Source organism: Macaca fascicularis, chromosome 3, assembly GCF_037993035.2.
Source record: "Macaca fascicularis isolate 582-1 chromosome 3, T2T-MFA8v1.1".
Lineage (NCBI taxonomy): Eukaryota > Metazoa > Chordata > Mammalia > Primates > Cercopithecidae > Macaca > Macaca fascicularis.
In genome coordinates this window covers 35,936,440-35,954,385 of record NC_088377.1, presented here as the reverse complement: position 1 = coordinate 35,954,385, position 17,946 = coordinate 35,936,440, and the positions used below count along the sequence as shown (strand labels likewise).

General features: G+C 48.4%; 1 protein-coding gene across 2 annotated transcripts in view; it reads right to left on the bottom strand.

Annotated features, from left to right (window-relative positions):
- Positions 1 to 14,509, bottom strand: part of CHST12 (carbohydrate sulfotransferase 12) — a 31,950-nt gene extending 17,441 nt beyond the window's left edge. For both annotated transcript variants that reach the window (XM_045389770.3, XM_074034271.1), the window contains exon 1: positions 14,466 to 14,509. The gene's annotated coding sequence lies outside the window, so the exon portion shown is untranslated. The remainder of the gene's footprint in view (positions 1 to 14,465) is intronic.
- Between the last annotated feature and the right edge of the window lie 3,437 nt (positions 14,510 to 17,946).

Below are 17,946 nucleotides of genomic sequence, written 5' to 3'. Positions count from 1 at the left end.
AAATTAGCTGGGCCTGGTGGCACACGCCTGTAATCCCAGCTACACAGGAGGCTGAGGCAGGAGAATAGCTTGAACCTGGGAGGTCGAGGTTGCAGTGAGCTAAGATCGCACCAGTGTACTCCAGCCTGGGCAACACTGCGAGACTCCATCACCAAAAAAAAAAAAAAAAAAAAAATTAGACATGGTGACACATGCCTGTAATCCCAGCTACTCAGGAGGCTGAGGCAGGAGAATCGCTTGAACCCAGGAAGCAGAGGTTGCAGTGAGCTGAGATTGCGCCACTGCACTCCAGCCTGGCCAACAGAGCGAGACTCTGCTTCAAAAAAAAAAAAAAAAAAAAGGTAGAGTAAGAAAATCAACTGTCTCTGCCTGCCTGTCTTTGAGCTGGGACACTGGTCTTCCGCCTTTGGACTCCATCTCAGACTGGAGTTATACCATTGGCTCTCCAGGGTCTGAATTTCTCAGCCTCTGTAATCGTGTGAGCCAATTCCTTATCATCAATCTCTTTGTATACACATTGCAAAAGGAAAATAAAATCTCAGGACCCCAAATTCACCAAGCTAAAGGGAAAGTTATGCTTAGCAACCAAGTCATGCAAAAACAAAACAAAACAAAACAAAAACACTACCTTCTTTTCTTTCCCAGATAAAGTAATTTACACGCTTATTTATCGCATGCAAAATGCAGATTTACTGTGCGGAGAAGAAGGCGTATGTGACTCTGCCCCACTCCCTTCTTTTCACGTGTAAAATGTAGATTCACTGAATGGTACTCAAGGCCTCACAAAAATGTGACCACTGGCCTCAGTGCCTACACCACCTCCTTTTTTTCCCCTCTTCCCCTCCTGCCTACTTCTTCCTCTTTAAATGCTGAAGTTCCCAAAACTCTCTATGGAAAAAGCATATCCTACGATGACTTGTTTCTTTCTTAACCTTGGCAAAATACACCTAGAAATCGACTGAGATCTGTTTCTGTTTCCACACCAGCTAACACAACATCCATTCTGCAGCCCATGGATCAAGGAGTAATTTTGACTTTCAGGTCTTATTACTAAAGGAATACATTTTGTAAGGCTAAAGCTGCCATCCATAGCGATTCCTCTGCAGGATCTGGGCAAGGTGAACTGAAAACCTGGAAAGGATTCACCATTCTAATGTCTTTAAGAACATTCGGGATTCGCAGGAGGAGATCAAAATAGCAACATTAATAGGAGTTTGAAGAAGTTGATTCCAGTCCTCATGGATGACTCTGAGGAGTTCAAGACTCCAGTGCAGGAAGTAACAGCAGATGTGGTGGAAATAGCAAGACAAGTAGAATTAGAAGTGGAGCCTGAAGATGTGGCTGAATCATTGCCATCTCATGTTCAAAGCTGAACGGATGAAGAGTTGCTTCTTACGAAGACAAAAAGAAGCAGTTTCTTGAGAAGGAATCTACTCTGAGAAAAGACGCTGTGAACTCTGCTGAGATGACCATAAAAGACAGAATATTCCATAGACTCAGATGAAAACGCAGTGGCAAGGTTTGAGAAGATTAAATATTATCAGACAGCATCATGTGCTACAGGAAAACCTTTTGTAAGAGTCAATAAATGCAGCACACTTCATTGCTGTCTTAAGAAATTGCCACAGCCACTCCAGCCTTCAGCAACCACCACCCTGATCAATCAGCAGCTATCAACATCAAGATAGGATCCTCCACCAGCAAAACGACTGCCACTCGCTAAAGGCTCAGATAATTGTTAGCATTTTTTAGCAGTATTTTAAAATTAAGGTATGTACATTGTTTCTTAGACATAATGCTACTGCACACTTAACAGACTACGGTACAGTGTAAACATAACTTTTTTTTTTTTTTTTGAGGTGGAGTTTCGCTCTTGTCATCCGGGTTGGGATGCAGTGGCACGATCGTGGCTCACTGCAACCTCCGCCTCCGGGGTTCAAGTGATTCTCCTGCCTCAGCCTCCTGAGTAGCTGGGATTACAGGTGCCCACCACTATGCCTGGCTAATTTTTTGTATTTTTAGTAGAGATGGGGGTTTCATCATGTTGGCCGGGCTGGTCTTGAACTCCTGACCTCAGGTGATCCACCCTCCTTGGCCTCCCAAAAGTGCAGGGAGTGAGGCGTGAGCCACCGCACCCGGCCAAACATAATTTTTATATGTACCGGGAAATGCAAAAACTTTGTTGACTCGCTTTACTGTGGTATTCACTTGATTGTGGTGGTCCGGAACTGAACCTGCAACATCTCTGAAGTATGTCTATAGAGATAAATGAGACGGCATAAAGTCCCGAAAGAGATCCACATGTATGTGGCTATTTTCAAAAGGTGGCAAAGTAATTCAATAAGGAATAAACAGTCTTTTCAACAAATGGTGCTGAAACAACTGGATATCTGTATGAAAAAGAATGAACCTCAACCCTACGCCTCACACAAAAATTAACTCACAATGGATCACGGCCTTACATATAAACACTAAAACTAAAACGTTCAGAGGAAAACAGGAAAAAATCTCCATGACTTTGGAGAAGTCAAAGATTTGTTGGGATACCAAAAGCACGAATTATGAGAGAAAAATGTGGTAAACTGGACTTCATCAAAATTTAAAACTTAGGATCTTCAAATTTTACCATTAAAGAGAGTCAAGGCCAGGCACGGTGGCTCACACCTGTAATCCCAGCACTTTGGGAGGCCGAGAAGGGTGGATCACCTGACGTCAGGAGTTCAAGACCAGCCTGGCCAACATGGCGAAACCCTGTCTCCACTAAAATTACAAAATTAGCTGGGCGTGGTGGCAGGTGCCTGTAATCCCAGCTACTCGGGAGGCTCAGGCAAGAGAATTGCTTGAACCCAGGAGGTGGAGGTTGCAGTGAACCAAGATCACGCCTCCAGCCTGGGTGGCAAGACCAAAACTCCATCTCAGAGAGGCAAAAAAAAAGAAAAAGAAAAAAAGAAAGTAAAAGACAGACCATAGGCTGGAAGAAAATATTCCCAATATGTAAATCTAACAAAGTGCCTATATCCAGAATATATAAAGAACTCTTACAACTGAAAATACAATAAACCCAACTAAAAAATGAGCAAAAAAATTGAGCAGACATTTTACAAAAGAAGTACAGATAGTCAGATAGCACACAGGAAAGTGCTCAACATCACCGGTCATCAAAGAAATGCAAATTAATATGAGATACTTGGCCGGGCTCGGTGGCTCACGCCTGTAATCCCAGCACTTTGGGAGGCTGAGGCGGGTGGATCACCTGAGGTCAGGAGTTCGAGACCAGCCTTGCCAACATAGTGAAACCCCATCTCTACTAAAAATACAAAAATTAGCTGGGTGTGGTGGCGGGTGCCTGTGATCCCAGCTACTCGGGAGGCTGAGGCAGGAGAATCACTTGAACCCAGGAGGTAGAGGTTGCAGTGAGCCAATATCGCACCATTGCACTCCAGCCTGGGTGACAAGAGCAAGACTGTCTCAAAAAAAAAAAAAAAAAAAAAAAAAAAAAAAAGCTAAAACCTGAAAACAACCCCAATGTCCATCAGCAAGTGAGTGTGCAAAGGGTGAATGGCTGATTCATGGGTGAATGCCACAGGTCGCACGCTGAAAAAGGAGCCAGACGTAGAAGACTGCATGTTCAATGGTTCCATTTATATGATGCTTAAAAGAGGCCAAAATTCTGATGAAAATCATAGACTGCAAAGGAGTACCAGGAAACTCAGGGCAACGGAAATGCTCTACTGTTTGATTGCAGAGGTAGGTATAAGGTGCACATGTTTGGCCACGTTCCTCAAACTGCATACTTAAAATGGGTATGTTTTATTGCATGTAAATCATACCTCAATACATCTGATTTAAAGTTAAAAAGAAAATGTTTGTGGCTTTATGAAGCTGATCTCCAGAGGCTAACACTTCTCTCTCTAATAGGAATGCAACGGTCTGGCTCTCACCAATTTCCACAATACAGAAGAAAACACCAGTGCAGAGCTCCGCGCAGACACGGACGGACGGGGAGGAAGAGGGAAGGGATACCGGGACCAAGTCCGGCCTCTGCTGAGTGGCCTGGGCCAAGTCATTTTTATGTCTGACTGTCAGTCCATCTACAAAAGAAGAACAAACTAGGCCTTTCTGCTAACCAGAGCTACTGAGAGTACAAAAACAAGAAAATACAGCTAAGTGTTCCATAAAATAGTAAAGCACTTTCTTTAGACTCTGCCCCTGGCCTTACTTAGCTCTGTCTTCATCAGGCCCTCAAATATTTGTTACACAAATATGTGTTATTTTTATTATTACTCATGCTTTCTACCAAGAGCCAGTTATCAATAGTAAAAAAAAAAAAAACACACACACACACAAAAACAAAAAAACAAAAAAACTGTCTATGTGCAAATTGATTTTTAAATAACAATACCAATAGCTAACATGTTGTCAAAAGTGATGTTCTAAGGGCTTTGCACATATTACTTTGTTTAATCCTCACATGAACTGGGATGAAATGGGGACAAAAAATTAACAGAATACATAGCCTACCCATTCCTCATACTATTCTTATGAGGCATGATTATAACAAGCTCAGCCTGCCTACGACAAACAGACCTAAAATCACTCATGGCATACTCCTCCGTAAGTCATACAGCCTTAGTCATTATAGCTTCCCTCATTCAAACCCCCTGAAGCTTCACTGGCGCAATTATCCTTATAATCGCCCATGGACTCACTTCATCCACACTATTTTGCCTAGCAAACTCAAACTATGAACGAACTCATAGCCGCATCATAATACTCTCCCGAGGGCTCCAAACTCTACTTCCATTAATAGCCTTCTGGTGGTTTACAGCAAATCTTACCAATCTTGCCTTACCCCCTACTGTCAACCTCATAGGTTGCACAAGTCTACAAGAGCTAGCAGTGTTCAGAGCAGGCATGGGAACTCACGCTGTTGTTGGAGAGCCCCCCTTCCTTGCCACTCTGCTCTGCTGGCCTCTACAGTGTATGTTTATGCAGAATTGGTAGGTTTCACTAGACAGTCAAATTTCTATTTCCTTTATTGCTGAGGGAAGTAACTTCTTCGTGTCCAAATAACCAAGCTCTAGAGCACTAAATCGAGTGACATGACCTTCATTAAGAAGTCCAAGAACGTTTCAAGTTTATTTATTTATGCTACTGGCACGAAGACCAGAAACTACCTACTTCTCATCCAGCTTTACAGATGTTATATAAGGCAAATAATTCACTGCAGTTCCCATCGCTGGAGTCAACACAAATGTGGAAAGTTTCTGTTACTGGGGTCAATATTTGCTCTCTGCATGTCCTGGGCTGCCTGGAACTTACACACAGTGGTGCTTCACTAAAACCCCCATCGGAAGACACATTTTCACGTGGTACCTCCAGGAACCACGTGAAATTTATGGTTTATTTGCTTATAAAATTACTTCATTTGTGTTCAGTTAACTACATCTGACGGTATATCCAAATAAAAATATGTAATAAATGGTCACATTGATGAGAACGGAATGTTAATTTATATCCCAGGAAACCTGAATGAAAATCGAGCCCAAACTTAGCCTTTGAAGTAAAGTAACTTCCCAGCAGAGCTCGTCCTAGGGCACAGAGGCCATCAGCTACGTCAGCACTTCCCAAGTAGACAGGAAATCCACGCACGTATACCAGTCCAATATTCCCAAACTGGGTTTCAAGTTCTTAGAAGACAGGGATCATATCTCATGTACCTTCTGTATTCCTCATAAGGTTCAAGTATTTGTTGCATGATATTTGACTCTAGAATACAAATGATAACTCATTTGACTCAACTGACTTAAGAGTTAAGTCGGCTGGGCGCGGTGGCTCAAGCCTGTAATCCCAGCACTTTGGGAGGCCAAGATGGGCGGATCACGAGGTCAGGAGATCGAGACCATCCTGGCTAACACAGTGAAACCCCATCTCTACTAAAAAAAATACAAAAAACTAGCTGGGTGACGTGGCGGGCGCCTGTAGTCCCAGCCACTCGGGAGGCTGAGGCAGGAGAATGGCATAAACCCGGGAGGCGGAGCTTGCAGTGAGCTGAGATCCGGCCACTGCACTCCAGCCCGGGCGACAGAGCCAGACTCCGTCTCAAAAAAAAAAAAAAAAAAAAAAAAAAAGAGTTAAGTCAATTCTTGGCCAGGCGCAGTGGTTCACTCCTGTAATCCCAGCACTTTGGGAAGTCAAGCTGGGTGGATCACCTGAGGTCAGGAGACCAGCCTGGCCAACATGGCAAAACCCCGTCTCTACAAAATACAAAAACTAGCTGGGTGTGGCGGCTGGTGCCTATCATCCCAGCAACTTGAGAGACTGAGGCAGACAGAATTGCTTGAACCCAGGAGGTGGAAGTTGCAGTGAGTCAAGATTGCCCCACTGCACTCCAGACTGGGCAACAGAGCGAGACGCCATCTCAAAAAAAAAAAAAAAAAAAAAAAAACACAAACCAAAACAGAGTTAAGTCAACTCAAAGAAATTTTTTCAGAAGAAAATGATAATAAATCTCACTATGATCATAAGAACCTGCTTAGGGCTTTACATGCAAAATATATCCAGGCTCAGGCCAGGTGCAGTGGCTGACACCTGTAATCCCAACGCTTTAGGTGGCCAAGGCAGGATAATTGTTTGAGACCAAGAGTTCAAGATCAGATTGCGCAACACAGCAAGAAGCCGTCTGTATAAAAATTTAAAAATTAGCCAGGTATGGTAGTGTACACCTGTAGTCCCAGCTACTCAGGAGGCTGAGGTCAGAGGATCTCTTGAGCCCAGGAGGCTAAGGCTGCAGTGAACTATGATCACACCACTGTACTCCAGCCCTCCAGCCTGGGTGACAGAGTGAGATCTCGTCTCAAAATTTAAAAATAAATAAAGTTAACAAGTATCCAGGCTCTAACCTGTCAAGTCCCCTCTGCCCCACCTACACCCCACCCTGCCCCAATCACCATCAGCTCTCACCTGCGTTATTGCAACAGCCTCCAAACCGGTCTCCCTGCTTCTGCTCTCAGGCCCACAGAATCCATTTTCAACCCCAAAGCCCTGGTTATTCTGTTAAAAGTCGGATCACGTCATCTCTGATCACTGGAGTCCAGTGGCTTCCTATCTCGAGTTCTTCCAATGGCCCGTGATGGGGACTCCACTGATCTCCTCTCCTGTCACAGTACCCCTTGGCGACCCTCTCCAGCCTCAACAGTCTCCTTGCCGTTCATTCACCGCATCCAGCAGGCTCCTGCTGCTGGGCCTCTGCATCACCGTCCCTCAGCTGGGGAATCCCAGGGCAGTCCCACACTTCCTTCAGATCTCTGCTCGACATTCACCTCCTCAGCAAGGCCTTCCCTAACCACCCTGAGAAAGTAGGTCCTGGCCTCTACCCTGCACTCCCCAGTTCCATACCCTGGTTTTCTTCATAGCAGCATTTATCTCATCCCTACCTGAAATCATGTATTTATTATTTTTAGAGTAGTGTCTCACCTCTACCCTGCACTCCCCAGCCCCATACCCTGGTTTTCTTCCTAGCAGCATTTATCCCATCCCTACCTCACATCATGTATTTATTAGTTTTAGAGTAGTATCTCACCTCTACCCTGCACTCCCCAGCCCCATACCCTGGTTTTCTTCCTAGCAGCATTTATCCCATCCCTACCTCACATCGTGTATTTATTAGTTTTAGAGTAGTGTCTCGCCTCTACCCTGCACTTCGCAGCCCCATACCCTGGTTTTCTTCATAGCAGCATTTATCCCATCCCTACCTCACATCGTGTATTTATTAGTTTTAGAGTAGTGTCTCGCTGTGTCACCCAGGCTGGAGTGCAGGGGCACAATCGCAGAATCCCTGAACTGCTGGGCTCAAGTGATCCTCCTGCCTCAGCCTCCCAAAGTGTCAGGATTACAGGCATGAGCCACCGTGCCCAGCCTCAAATAGCTCAGATTGGCTGGTTAATCTGCTCATTGTCTTCCCGTACTGAAATCTTAAAAGGGAGGTCCTCATCCTGTCTCACAGTGGGTATTCTCAAGGCGTACAGTAGCATTTGGCACTCAGTACTTGCTCAAGAAAGAAGTGTTGTTCTAACAAAAACCAGACAAATGTGACAGACTCTGATTGCCTCATTTCTGAAAAGTGGGGACAGGTGAAGAATGGCCTATAACATATTCTCTCTCCTGGTGGGTATATTTTAAAACCCCCTTACAAAATGATGAAAGAAAGCGCTTGGCCAGGCGTGGCGGCTCACGCCTGTAATCATAATTACTTGAACCCAGGAAGCAGAGGCTGCAACGAGATCATATCACTGCACTCCAGCCTGGGTGACAGAGCGAGACTCTGCCTCAAAGAAAACAAACAAAAAAAGAAAGCGCTCAGAATCTCTGATAAACGACCACAACGAGGAGACAGGATACGGAGAACAATGACAATAACCAAGAGGAAACCAGCAAGGAAACCCTCCCTCTTACCAGGCCGATGCACAGAGGCAGGCGAGGGCCCCCATTCTGCCAGAGCAGAAAGTCCATCTGAGACTGTTCCCATTTGTGTCAGTTCAATGCTACACATACATATCGATGAAAGAGTGAAATCACTCCGTGAGGTGAAGTTTATTAGGAAACTCAGCAGTCTCTGTCTCTGCTTCCCTTTCTCACCTCCGCCCTTCTCCAGGATTCTTCTTCTTTTTTTTTTTTTTTGAGACAGGGTCTTGCTCTAGCACCCAGGCTAGAGTGGACTGCAATGGCTCGATCTCTGCTCACTGCAATCTCCGCCTCCCGGGCTCAAGTGAAGTGATCCTCCCACCTCAGCCTCCCAAGGAGCTGAGACTACAGACACAGGCCACTACATCTGGCTAATTTTTGTATTTTCAGTAGAGACAGGGTTTCACCATGTTGCCCAGGCTGGTCTCGAACTCCTGGACTCAAGCGATCCTCGTGTCTCGGCCTCCTGAAGTGCTGGGATTACAAGTGGGAACCACTGCACCCTACCCTCTCCATAATTCTTTTTAGCTAATTCTTTTAACGTCTGCCTTCAGAGTGAACCTTGGTTGTTCAACTTGGGGCATTAGCGACTGACTTCCTGAGGCAACAGGGGAAAATGCGCTCCCCACACCTTCTCTGCCCAGGCGCATCGTAATTTCAATTAGAGTAGCAGTCAGTGTTTACATAAATTATTATCATTGCGGAGAGGCTATTCACAGCTGCGCCTTGTAGTACACCATAATTATTTTTCTTTTCCCCGCACGATGGTTTATTTTCCCTGGAACTAATAACAGTCTTGTGTTTTCATTTGCTTTGTTTAGTACTTATCACTAATCCCGCCCCAACTCTGCCAACTGTTTCAACTCCTCTCCAGATGTTCCAGCACGTCAGGTGTCCTGCTAATTTCATCTTCTCCCAAAGAATCTCTTCAAGGAGTCTCTGACGAGCTGGGGTCAGGACACAGCTGCTCTCCTCGCCAGCACCTGGCTGGGATCTCCCTTCAGCAGGTTCTTTTCACCTCTAACCTGGAGGAAATCCTGTTCCCACCAGCCAGTCTCAGTCTAGACTTACTGCCTCGTCTGGGGAGACTACATCTGCCAATTGTCTCCTGAAAGCATGAGGAACAAATCTGGGAGCGAGTCTGAAGGTGTCTTTACCCTCCCTCCCTTGCCTGAGTGTAGACTTCCAGGCTGAAAACGCATCCTTCAGAATTTCTCAGGCAAGGCCCTCCCGTCTCCTGCCATCCAGTGCTGCTTCGAAAAAGCCCAGGCCCTTCTGCTTCTTTTCATTTTAATTGTAGTTCGTTCTTCTGCCTTTTTCCACATGTTCTAACCTTCTGCCTCTTGACCTGTGATGACCTATTTGTGATTTGTTTTTACTTTTTCTCTTGTTCTGAGATTTCACAACAGTATGTCCTGGAGTGGGAACGCAAGTATCTTTTTTTTTTTTTTTTGAGACGGAGTCTCGCTCTCGTTGCCCAGGTTGTAGTGCAATGGCATGATCTCGGCTCACTGCAACCTGCACCTCCCAGGTTCAAGCAATTCTCCTGTCTCAGCCTCCTGAGTAACTGGGATTACAGGCACCCGCCATCACGCCTGGCTAATTTTTGTATTTGCAGTAGAGACGGGGTTTCACTACGTTGGCCAGACTGGTCCCAAACTCTTGGCCTCAAGTGATCTGTCCACCTCGGCCACCCAAAGTGCTGGGATTACAGGCGTGAGCCACAGCACCTGGCCTCCAAAGTCTCACTATCCAAATTCTGGGGTCAACAGCCGCAGACACGCTTTCAAATAAATCCTTCCCCTCAAAAGCTCTCACTAGTGTTTATCTGAAACTCAGCCTCTCTTACTATCCAAGTTTGCTGCCCAGGCTTTTATTTTATTTTATTTTATTTTATTTTATTTTATTTTTGAGACAGAGTCTCATTCTATTGCCCAGGCTGGAGTACAGTGGCACGATCTGGGCTCACTGCAACCTCTGCCTCCTGGGTTCAAGCAATTCTCCTGCCTCAGCCTCCTAAGTATGGGATTACAGGCACCCACCATCATGCTTGGCTAATTTTTGTATTTTTAGTAGAGATGGGGTTTCATCATGATGGTCAGGCTGGTCTCGAACTCCTGACCTCAGTGATCCTCCTACCTCCCAAATTGCTGGGATTACAGGCATGAGCTACCACACCCAGCCTCTTTAACCTAGACACTTTGGGTTTTAGGAAATTATTTTGTGAATTTCATCCTGTTTTCCCTATTGTTTTCTTGCGGAAACTTTTTTAAAAGTATTTTATTTTTTAGAGACGGGGTCTTGCTCTGTCACCCAGGCTGGATCGCAGTGGCATGATCACAGCTCACTGCAGCCTCAAACTCCTGGGTTCAAGTGATCCTCCCACCTCAGCCTCCCAAGTAGCTGGGACTACAGGTGCACACCACCACACCTGGCTAATTTTTAAATTTTGTTGTAGAGATGGGGTCTTGCTATGTTGCCCAGGCTGGTCTTGAACTCCTGGCCTCAAGCGATCCTCTCACCTTAGCTTTGAAACTGTTACTATTCAGCTGCCGACTTCCTGATCTGATCCCTTCCGTTTCTTTTTTCTCTCATGTGCCACCTCCTTGCTTTTCTGTTCTACTTTCTGAGGGAGTTCCTCAACTTTATCTTTCACCCACTAACTGATTTTCTTATTTCTGCTTTTTTTAATAGATATACGAGAGTTCTCTTTTTGGATCTTTGAATGCTCCTTTTGGTGGCTTTTTTTTAGAGCTTCCTGTTCTTGCCTCACGTTTGCGATATTTTCTCTTACCTCCGTGTGGACATTAATGACAGCCTGCTTTCTAAGGCTCCTTCCTGTACGCTCTCTTGTTTCCCAGTGTGTATTCCGGTCTCAATCTCGTGTAGCAGAGGTTTTCTTCAGATGCCCTTGGTTATCTGCTCATATTTAAGGGATGGGGATTTTTGAAGCTTGATGCCTTGAACACTGGGAGGGGGTTATTAATTCATTAGCAAGGGATCCAGCTGGGCCTGCTGACTGGGGACCTCCTGATGTCATTAATTTTAGTCTTTTCTCTTGGGCCACTCAGATTCCTCAAAGACACATCCATCCTCCTGTCCAGAGGGAAAAGCCCCAGCTGGTCATGTTCTGGGAGCCAAAGGGGCCCTGTTCGCTTCCTCCTCCTGTGCCCTGTACAGCACCGCGCCCCCACCCCGTACTCAACTGTGCCCCTACCCCGTACTCAACTGTGCCCCTACCCCGTACTCAACTGTACCTGTTTCCCATTCTTCTCTGAAATATCTTTAAAGTGTCTAAACAGTTACAGAAACCACCACCTTGGTTAACAGCAGGAAGTAATAAGTTGGAGAGTCAATTATCTCCAGGCACATCTGCGGGCCTACAGCCCTGCTGGCAGCCACAGACCCACTAAGTAGGTATGAAACTAACAGCTACTCTCTAAAGAGAAAGACAATTCAAGAATTGAAACTCAAGATGTAAGGTTTTTTTTAAACGACAAACCGCATGTGTTTCAGTATCATCAATAACCCATCTTTTCCCACCGATGGCTTCTTCAGGCCCAGACCCACTCTAGAAGAGAATCACCCGCCAGCCTCAATGACTGTGCGTAGTCAAGGAACTGCAAGCCCAAGGTCAGCCAACCAACAGGCCTCTCTTCAACTCTCGATCCCTTCCCACTGGGGTTCCTGGGGATTCCCTCCTTGTATAGGCTGTCTCTTCTCTACAAGGTCACATCTCCAGGATGGCCACTAATACTGCCAACCCTGCAGGTCTAAAGCCTACGTGTGTTTGGCTCTTTCTCCCCCACCCAGCCCCAGCGCTCCTCATCGCAGGCTAGAGGTCCCGGCTGCCCTTGCTGCTACAGGTCACCACATCTCACAAAGCGCCACCCCCATCTTTCAGCTCCATGCCCGCCCCCACTCTCTCACTGTCCCACACCCACGCCCCACAAACTTACTCAACTCAGCTCCACTGCCCAGATGCAAAACCCACCTCTCATATTCTCACCAGGATCACTTTTCTGAAACACATCTAATCGCATCACACCCAAACCACCACCAAAGGGATAAAAGCTTAAATTCCCTGGCACAGCATTCAGGCCCCTGCACAATCAGAAATCCATCTTTACAGTCTTTTTTTCACTCTTTTGCCCAGGCTGGAGTGCAGTGGTCCAATGTCAGCTCACTGCAACTTCTGCCTCTGGGTTCAAGCGATGCTCTTGACTCAGCCTCCCAAGCAGCTGGGACTTCAGGTGTGCACCACCACACCCAGCTAAATTTTGTATTTTTAGTAGAGAGGGGGTTTCACCATGTTGGCCAGGCTGGTCTCAGACTCCTGACCTCAGGTGATTCACCCGCCTCAGCCTTCCAAAGTGCTCGCCAAAGTGCCTCCAGTCTTGTACCTCCAGGCACGAGCCACCTCGCCCGGCCTTCCAGTCTTAGCTTCCAACCCAATCCTCAAACCCCACTTCACCAAGAACACAGCGACCCACCATCTCCCCCAAACATCGCTTTCACTTCCATATCTCCGCATGCCCTTTGCCTCCAAAGGCCCAATTCATAGGTCCTCTCCACTGTGGAAAACGTCAGAAAATGTCTCCACATTCTGTTAACGCCTGCACCACAGCCCCAACCCCACACTGTCGTAGCCAGGCTGGCCGTGAGCTCCCAGGGCAAGGCCCACACTATTATCGCCATCTACCCCAGCTTGGCATCTTGCACTCGATTGGAGGTTTGATAAAAAAGCTGAAGTCTGCTGAGTGGCAGCAGACAGTTACCGCTGGCCCCAAAGCATCAGCCCAAAGTCCCATGAACTCCTTTGCAGGGAAATAAAACTTCTATGCCATTCCAGGCAGGTGCTCCTTCAGATCTCAAGCGTTGCACTTTCGTGTAGCAATGTCCTCGTTACCCCTGTTTTCTCTCCGTCCTCACTCAGACACCAGTCCTGACTCCCAACCCCAGATGCTCACGGTGAGGGGCTAACCTGTGTCCCCGCGTGGGGGTAGGAGGGGAACCCGCCCAGCTGTCCCCAGCCACCCACAGCCAGGAGCAGCACCGTAGGACCTGGTGTCCTGGAAGATGTACTGCGTCCAGCACTGCGCCTGCAACCCACATTTCTATTCACCCCCAGGTTTCCGAGTCCCCACAGCCCCGATTATGAACTAAATAATTTAATAATGCTGGAAACACTACGGCTTGTTGTGCTGCCTGCCAGACGGAGCCTCTACCCGAGCCAAGGTTTTGCCGGCGGTGTCTCGGTGGCCGGGAGCCCGCAGAGGAGGTCTAAGTCCCACTGTTCCCGGACTAAATGCACGGTTTCCTCTCGCAGAGAGGCAGGGCTGCGGCTTCTGGAGTAAGAGGTCATTTAAGGGATACCCTGAGCGACCTGCCGGTGCTGCTGGCGTCTGCAGGCTCCAGGGCTGCGGTCGGCCGGGCCGGGGAGCCCCGTTTAGGTGACAGCAGGCACAGGAGGGGGTCTGGGGGGCCGGGGAGCCCCGTTCAGGTGACAGCAGGCACGGAGGGGGGGACCCTCGGGGGCTGAGGATCCTGGAATTCCACGCCCGGGAAGCGGTCCTGTCCCTGCCGGGCGGCAGAGGCTGATGCCGGGCAGGGAGACTACTGGGGGCCGGCGGGGCCGCTGCAGCCTCTGCCCTCGCTGAATCAGAACCACAGATTTCTCATCCAGACCCCGAGGGGCCGCAGAACGCGCTGATCAGGGCCCCAGGGCTGGGGTCGCCCTGGCCGAGGGCGAGGAGCGGGGCTCAGAGAGGGCGCGCGCAGGACCAAGGTCACACAGCGCGCCAGCGCGGGGACTCGAACCCGGGCCCAAGACGCGCCCGCCAGGCCGGGCTAAGGAGAGCCGACCCGCGCCCCTCAGCGCGGCCCGGGACCACCGCCCGGGCCCCGGCAGCCCCGCACAGGCCGAGAGGGAGGGAGGCCGCGCCCCAAGCCCGCCGCCCGCCGCCCGCCGCCCGCCGCGCCCCTCATCTCGCGCCCCTCACCTCGCGCCCGCAGCAGCCGCCGTCGCCCCGAGACTAGGGGACCCTCCAGAGGCCGCCCTCGCCGGCCCCGCCCCCCTCGCCCGAGCCCCGCCTACCGCTCGTCTTCTCGCGAGACGTCGCGGCCGCCGGAGGGGCCACGGAGGCCGAGGGGCGCCCGCCCTCAGCGCGCCTGCGCCCCGCCAGCCCGCCCCCGCCCTCGCGAGCCAGTGCCATGTGGCGCCGTATTTACCGCCAGAGATCGACCCCGCCCACCGGCCGCCACGAGCCACGCCCCCTTCCTCAGCAGCCAATCCGCGGCGTTGACTCCGCCCCGGCAGGGAGGGCGCGCGGCGGCTCGGGGGCGCGTAGCAGTCTCGCGGTTCAAGCCCGGAGCTTCACGCCGCAGCCAAACACGGTCCCGTTAACCAGCCTTTATGCAGTGCCTGTTGTCTACCCGACCCTTTCTCGAGCATCGGCTCATTGGCAAAGGATCGTGATGCTCACCAGCTGGGGCTTGAAACTCGCTGTGTGACCTTGGGCAAGTGACTTAACCTCTCTGAGGTTGTCGCCAATCCGTAAAATACAGTAGGTTAGTGACCCTGCCTTGCGGGGAGTATGTGAGACAAATGAGATGACACGGGTAAAGAGCTTAGCAAGATGCCTAATGCATAGTGAGCATGCAGTAATTGTTCTTGGCATCAGTGTAGTTTTGTGTGTGTTTATTTGTTTAGAGACAGGATCTCGCTGTGTCGCCCAGGCTGGGGTGCAGTGGTGCAGTTACAGCTCACTGCAGCCTCAGCCTCCTGAGTTCAAGCCATCCTCCCACCTCAGCCTCCCGAGTAGCTGGAACTACAGACAGGTGCCACCACACCTGGCTAATTTTTAATTTTTAATAGAAACGAGGGGGTCTCACTATGTTGCCCAGGGTGGTCTTGAACCCCTGGACTCAAGCAATCCTCCTGCCTCAGCCTCCCAAAGCTCTGGGATTACAGGCGTGAGCCACCGCACCAGGCCCAGTGATTTTTTTTTTTAATATGGTAAAATATATATAACATAAAATTTACCATCTTAACCATTTTTAATCACACCCTTCAGTGGCATTAAGCACATTCACATCACCACCATCCGCCCCCAGAACTTTTTCAATCCATGATATTTTTAGGCGGCCCCTTCTGATGGACTCCCGAGGCAGCCTTCCAACAAAGGTCGTCTCTTCACTCTTCCACTCTTTCACTGCACTTTCACTTCACTCTTTCACTGCATCCACTTTGTGATGCAGCCAATCACAAAGGAGTCCCCACCCACCGGAAGTGAGGGAGATGGGCAAGGCCCCTGACCTCCTGGGGCTTATATTCTAGTGGGGGGAAAAAGCAACAAACCACCACCACAAAATATATGTGTATATTATATACACATTCACAGTGGATAATATGTTTATATGTATGTGTAATGCATACATGTTACCTACTATGTGTATGTATGTAGTATATATGTTTATATATTATACACATACATATATAACTAATTATGCATGTATAATATGTATGTTGTATACTTACATATATGTAATTGCATGTACGTAAATAAGATGACAGCCACTGGCAATGTCTCCCTATGATGCCTGTCTCAGCTTAGAAATTTCTCACTATCGGTCGTGCGTGGTGGCTCATGCCTATAATCCCAGCACTTTGGGAGGCCAAAGCAGGTGGATCACTTGAGGTCAGGAGTTCAAGACCAGCCTGGCCAACATGGTGAAACCCCGTCTCTAGTAAAAATACAAAATTAGCTGGGCGTGGTGGCATATGCCTATAATCCCAGCTACTTGGGAGGTTGAGACAGGAGAATCGCATGAACCTGGGAGGCAGAGGTTTCAGTGAGCCGAGATCGCGCCATTGCACTGCAGCCTAGGCAAAAAGAGCGAAACTCTGTCTCAAAAAAGAAAAAAATTTCTCACTATCAGTTTTTCTTCTCTGTCTTACACATTCAACCTCTGTCTCCTCTCCATTGGATCCTTCCCTTTAGTGTCTGTTTGTTTGTTTTGAGACAGGATCTCACTCTGTCGCCCAGGCTGAAGTGCAGTGGCGTGATCATGGCTCACTGCAGCCTCTATCTCCTGGACTTAAGTGATTCTCCCACCTCAGCTGGGGCTACAGGCATACGCCATCCACCAGGCTAATTTTTGTATTTTTTGTAGAGATGGCATCTTGCCATGTTGCCCAGGCTGGTCTGCAACTCCTGGGCTCAAGCAATCTTCCTGCCTCGGCTTCCCAAAATGCTGGAATTACAGGCATGACCCAGCCTCTTACCTTTAGATTTAAACAGTATCAGGCCTCTCCCACTTTCAAAACAAAAGCCAGGCCGGGCGCGGTGGCTCATGCCTGTAATCCCAGCACTTTGGGAGGCCGAGATGGGCAGATCACGAGGTCAGGAGATCGAGACCATCCTGGCTAACACGGTGAAACCCCGTCTCTACTAAGAAATACAAAAAAAAATAGCCGGGCGAGGTGGCGGGCGCCTGTAGTCCCAGCTACTCGGGAGGCTGAGGCCGGAGAATGGCGTGAACCCGGGAGGCGGAGCTTGCAGTGAGCTGAGATCCGGCCACTGCACTCCAGCCTGGGCTACAGAGCGAGAGACTCCGTCTCAAAAAAAAAAAAAAAAAATTAAAATACAAAAATTAGCCAGGTGTGGTGGCGGGCGCCTGCAATCCCAGCTACTCGGGAGGCCGAGGTGGGAGAATCACTTAAACCTGAGAGGTCAGCTGAGCTTGGTGGCTCACACCTGTAATCCCAGTGCTTTAGGAGGCTGAGGCGGGCAGATCACGAGGTCAGGAGTTCGAGATCAACCTGGCCAACACATGATGAAACCCCGTCTTTACTAAAAATACAAAAAATTAGCTGTGTGTGGTGTCGGGCACCTGTAATCCCAGCTACTCGGGAGGCTGAGGCAGGAGAATCGCTTGAACTTAGGAGTTGAAGGTTGCTTTAGCCTGGGCAGCAAAGTAAGACTCCATCTCAAAACAGAGAAACAAACAAAAACCTGAGAGGTGGAGGCTGGAGGTGGAGATCATGCCACTGCACCCCAGCCTGGGTGACAGAGTGAGACTCTGTCTCAAAAATAAATAAATAAATAAATAAATAAATAAATAAATAAATAAATAAAATGGTTACTTTTGTGTTATGTCAATTTCACCTGTTACATCAGCAACATTTTGAATACACTAAATACCCTTGAATTGTTCATTTTAAAATGGTTACTGTTGTGTTACTTCAGCTTCACCTCTTATATCAGCAACATTGTGAATGTGTCCTAAATGCTCCTGAATTGTTCACTTTAAAATGGTTACTTTTACCTTATGTCAACTTCGCCTGTTACATCAGCAACATGCAGATACCTTTTGCTTACCCACCCTGCAGTGGCTGTACCTTATCTCCTCGTTTACAGATAAGGAAGCAGGGGACCAGAGAAGGTAACCAACTAGCCAGAGACACAGAGCCGTGTAAGT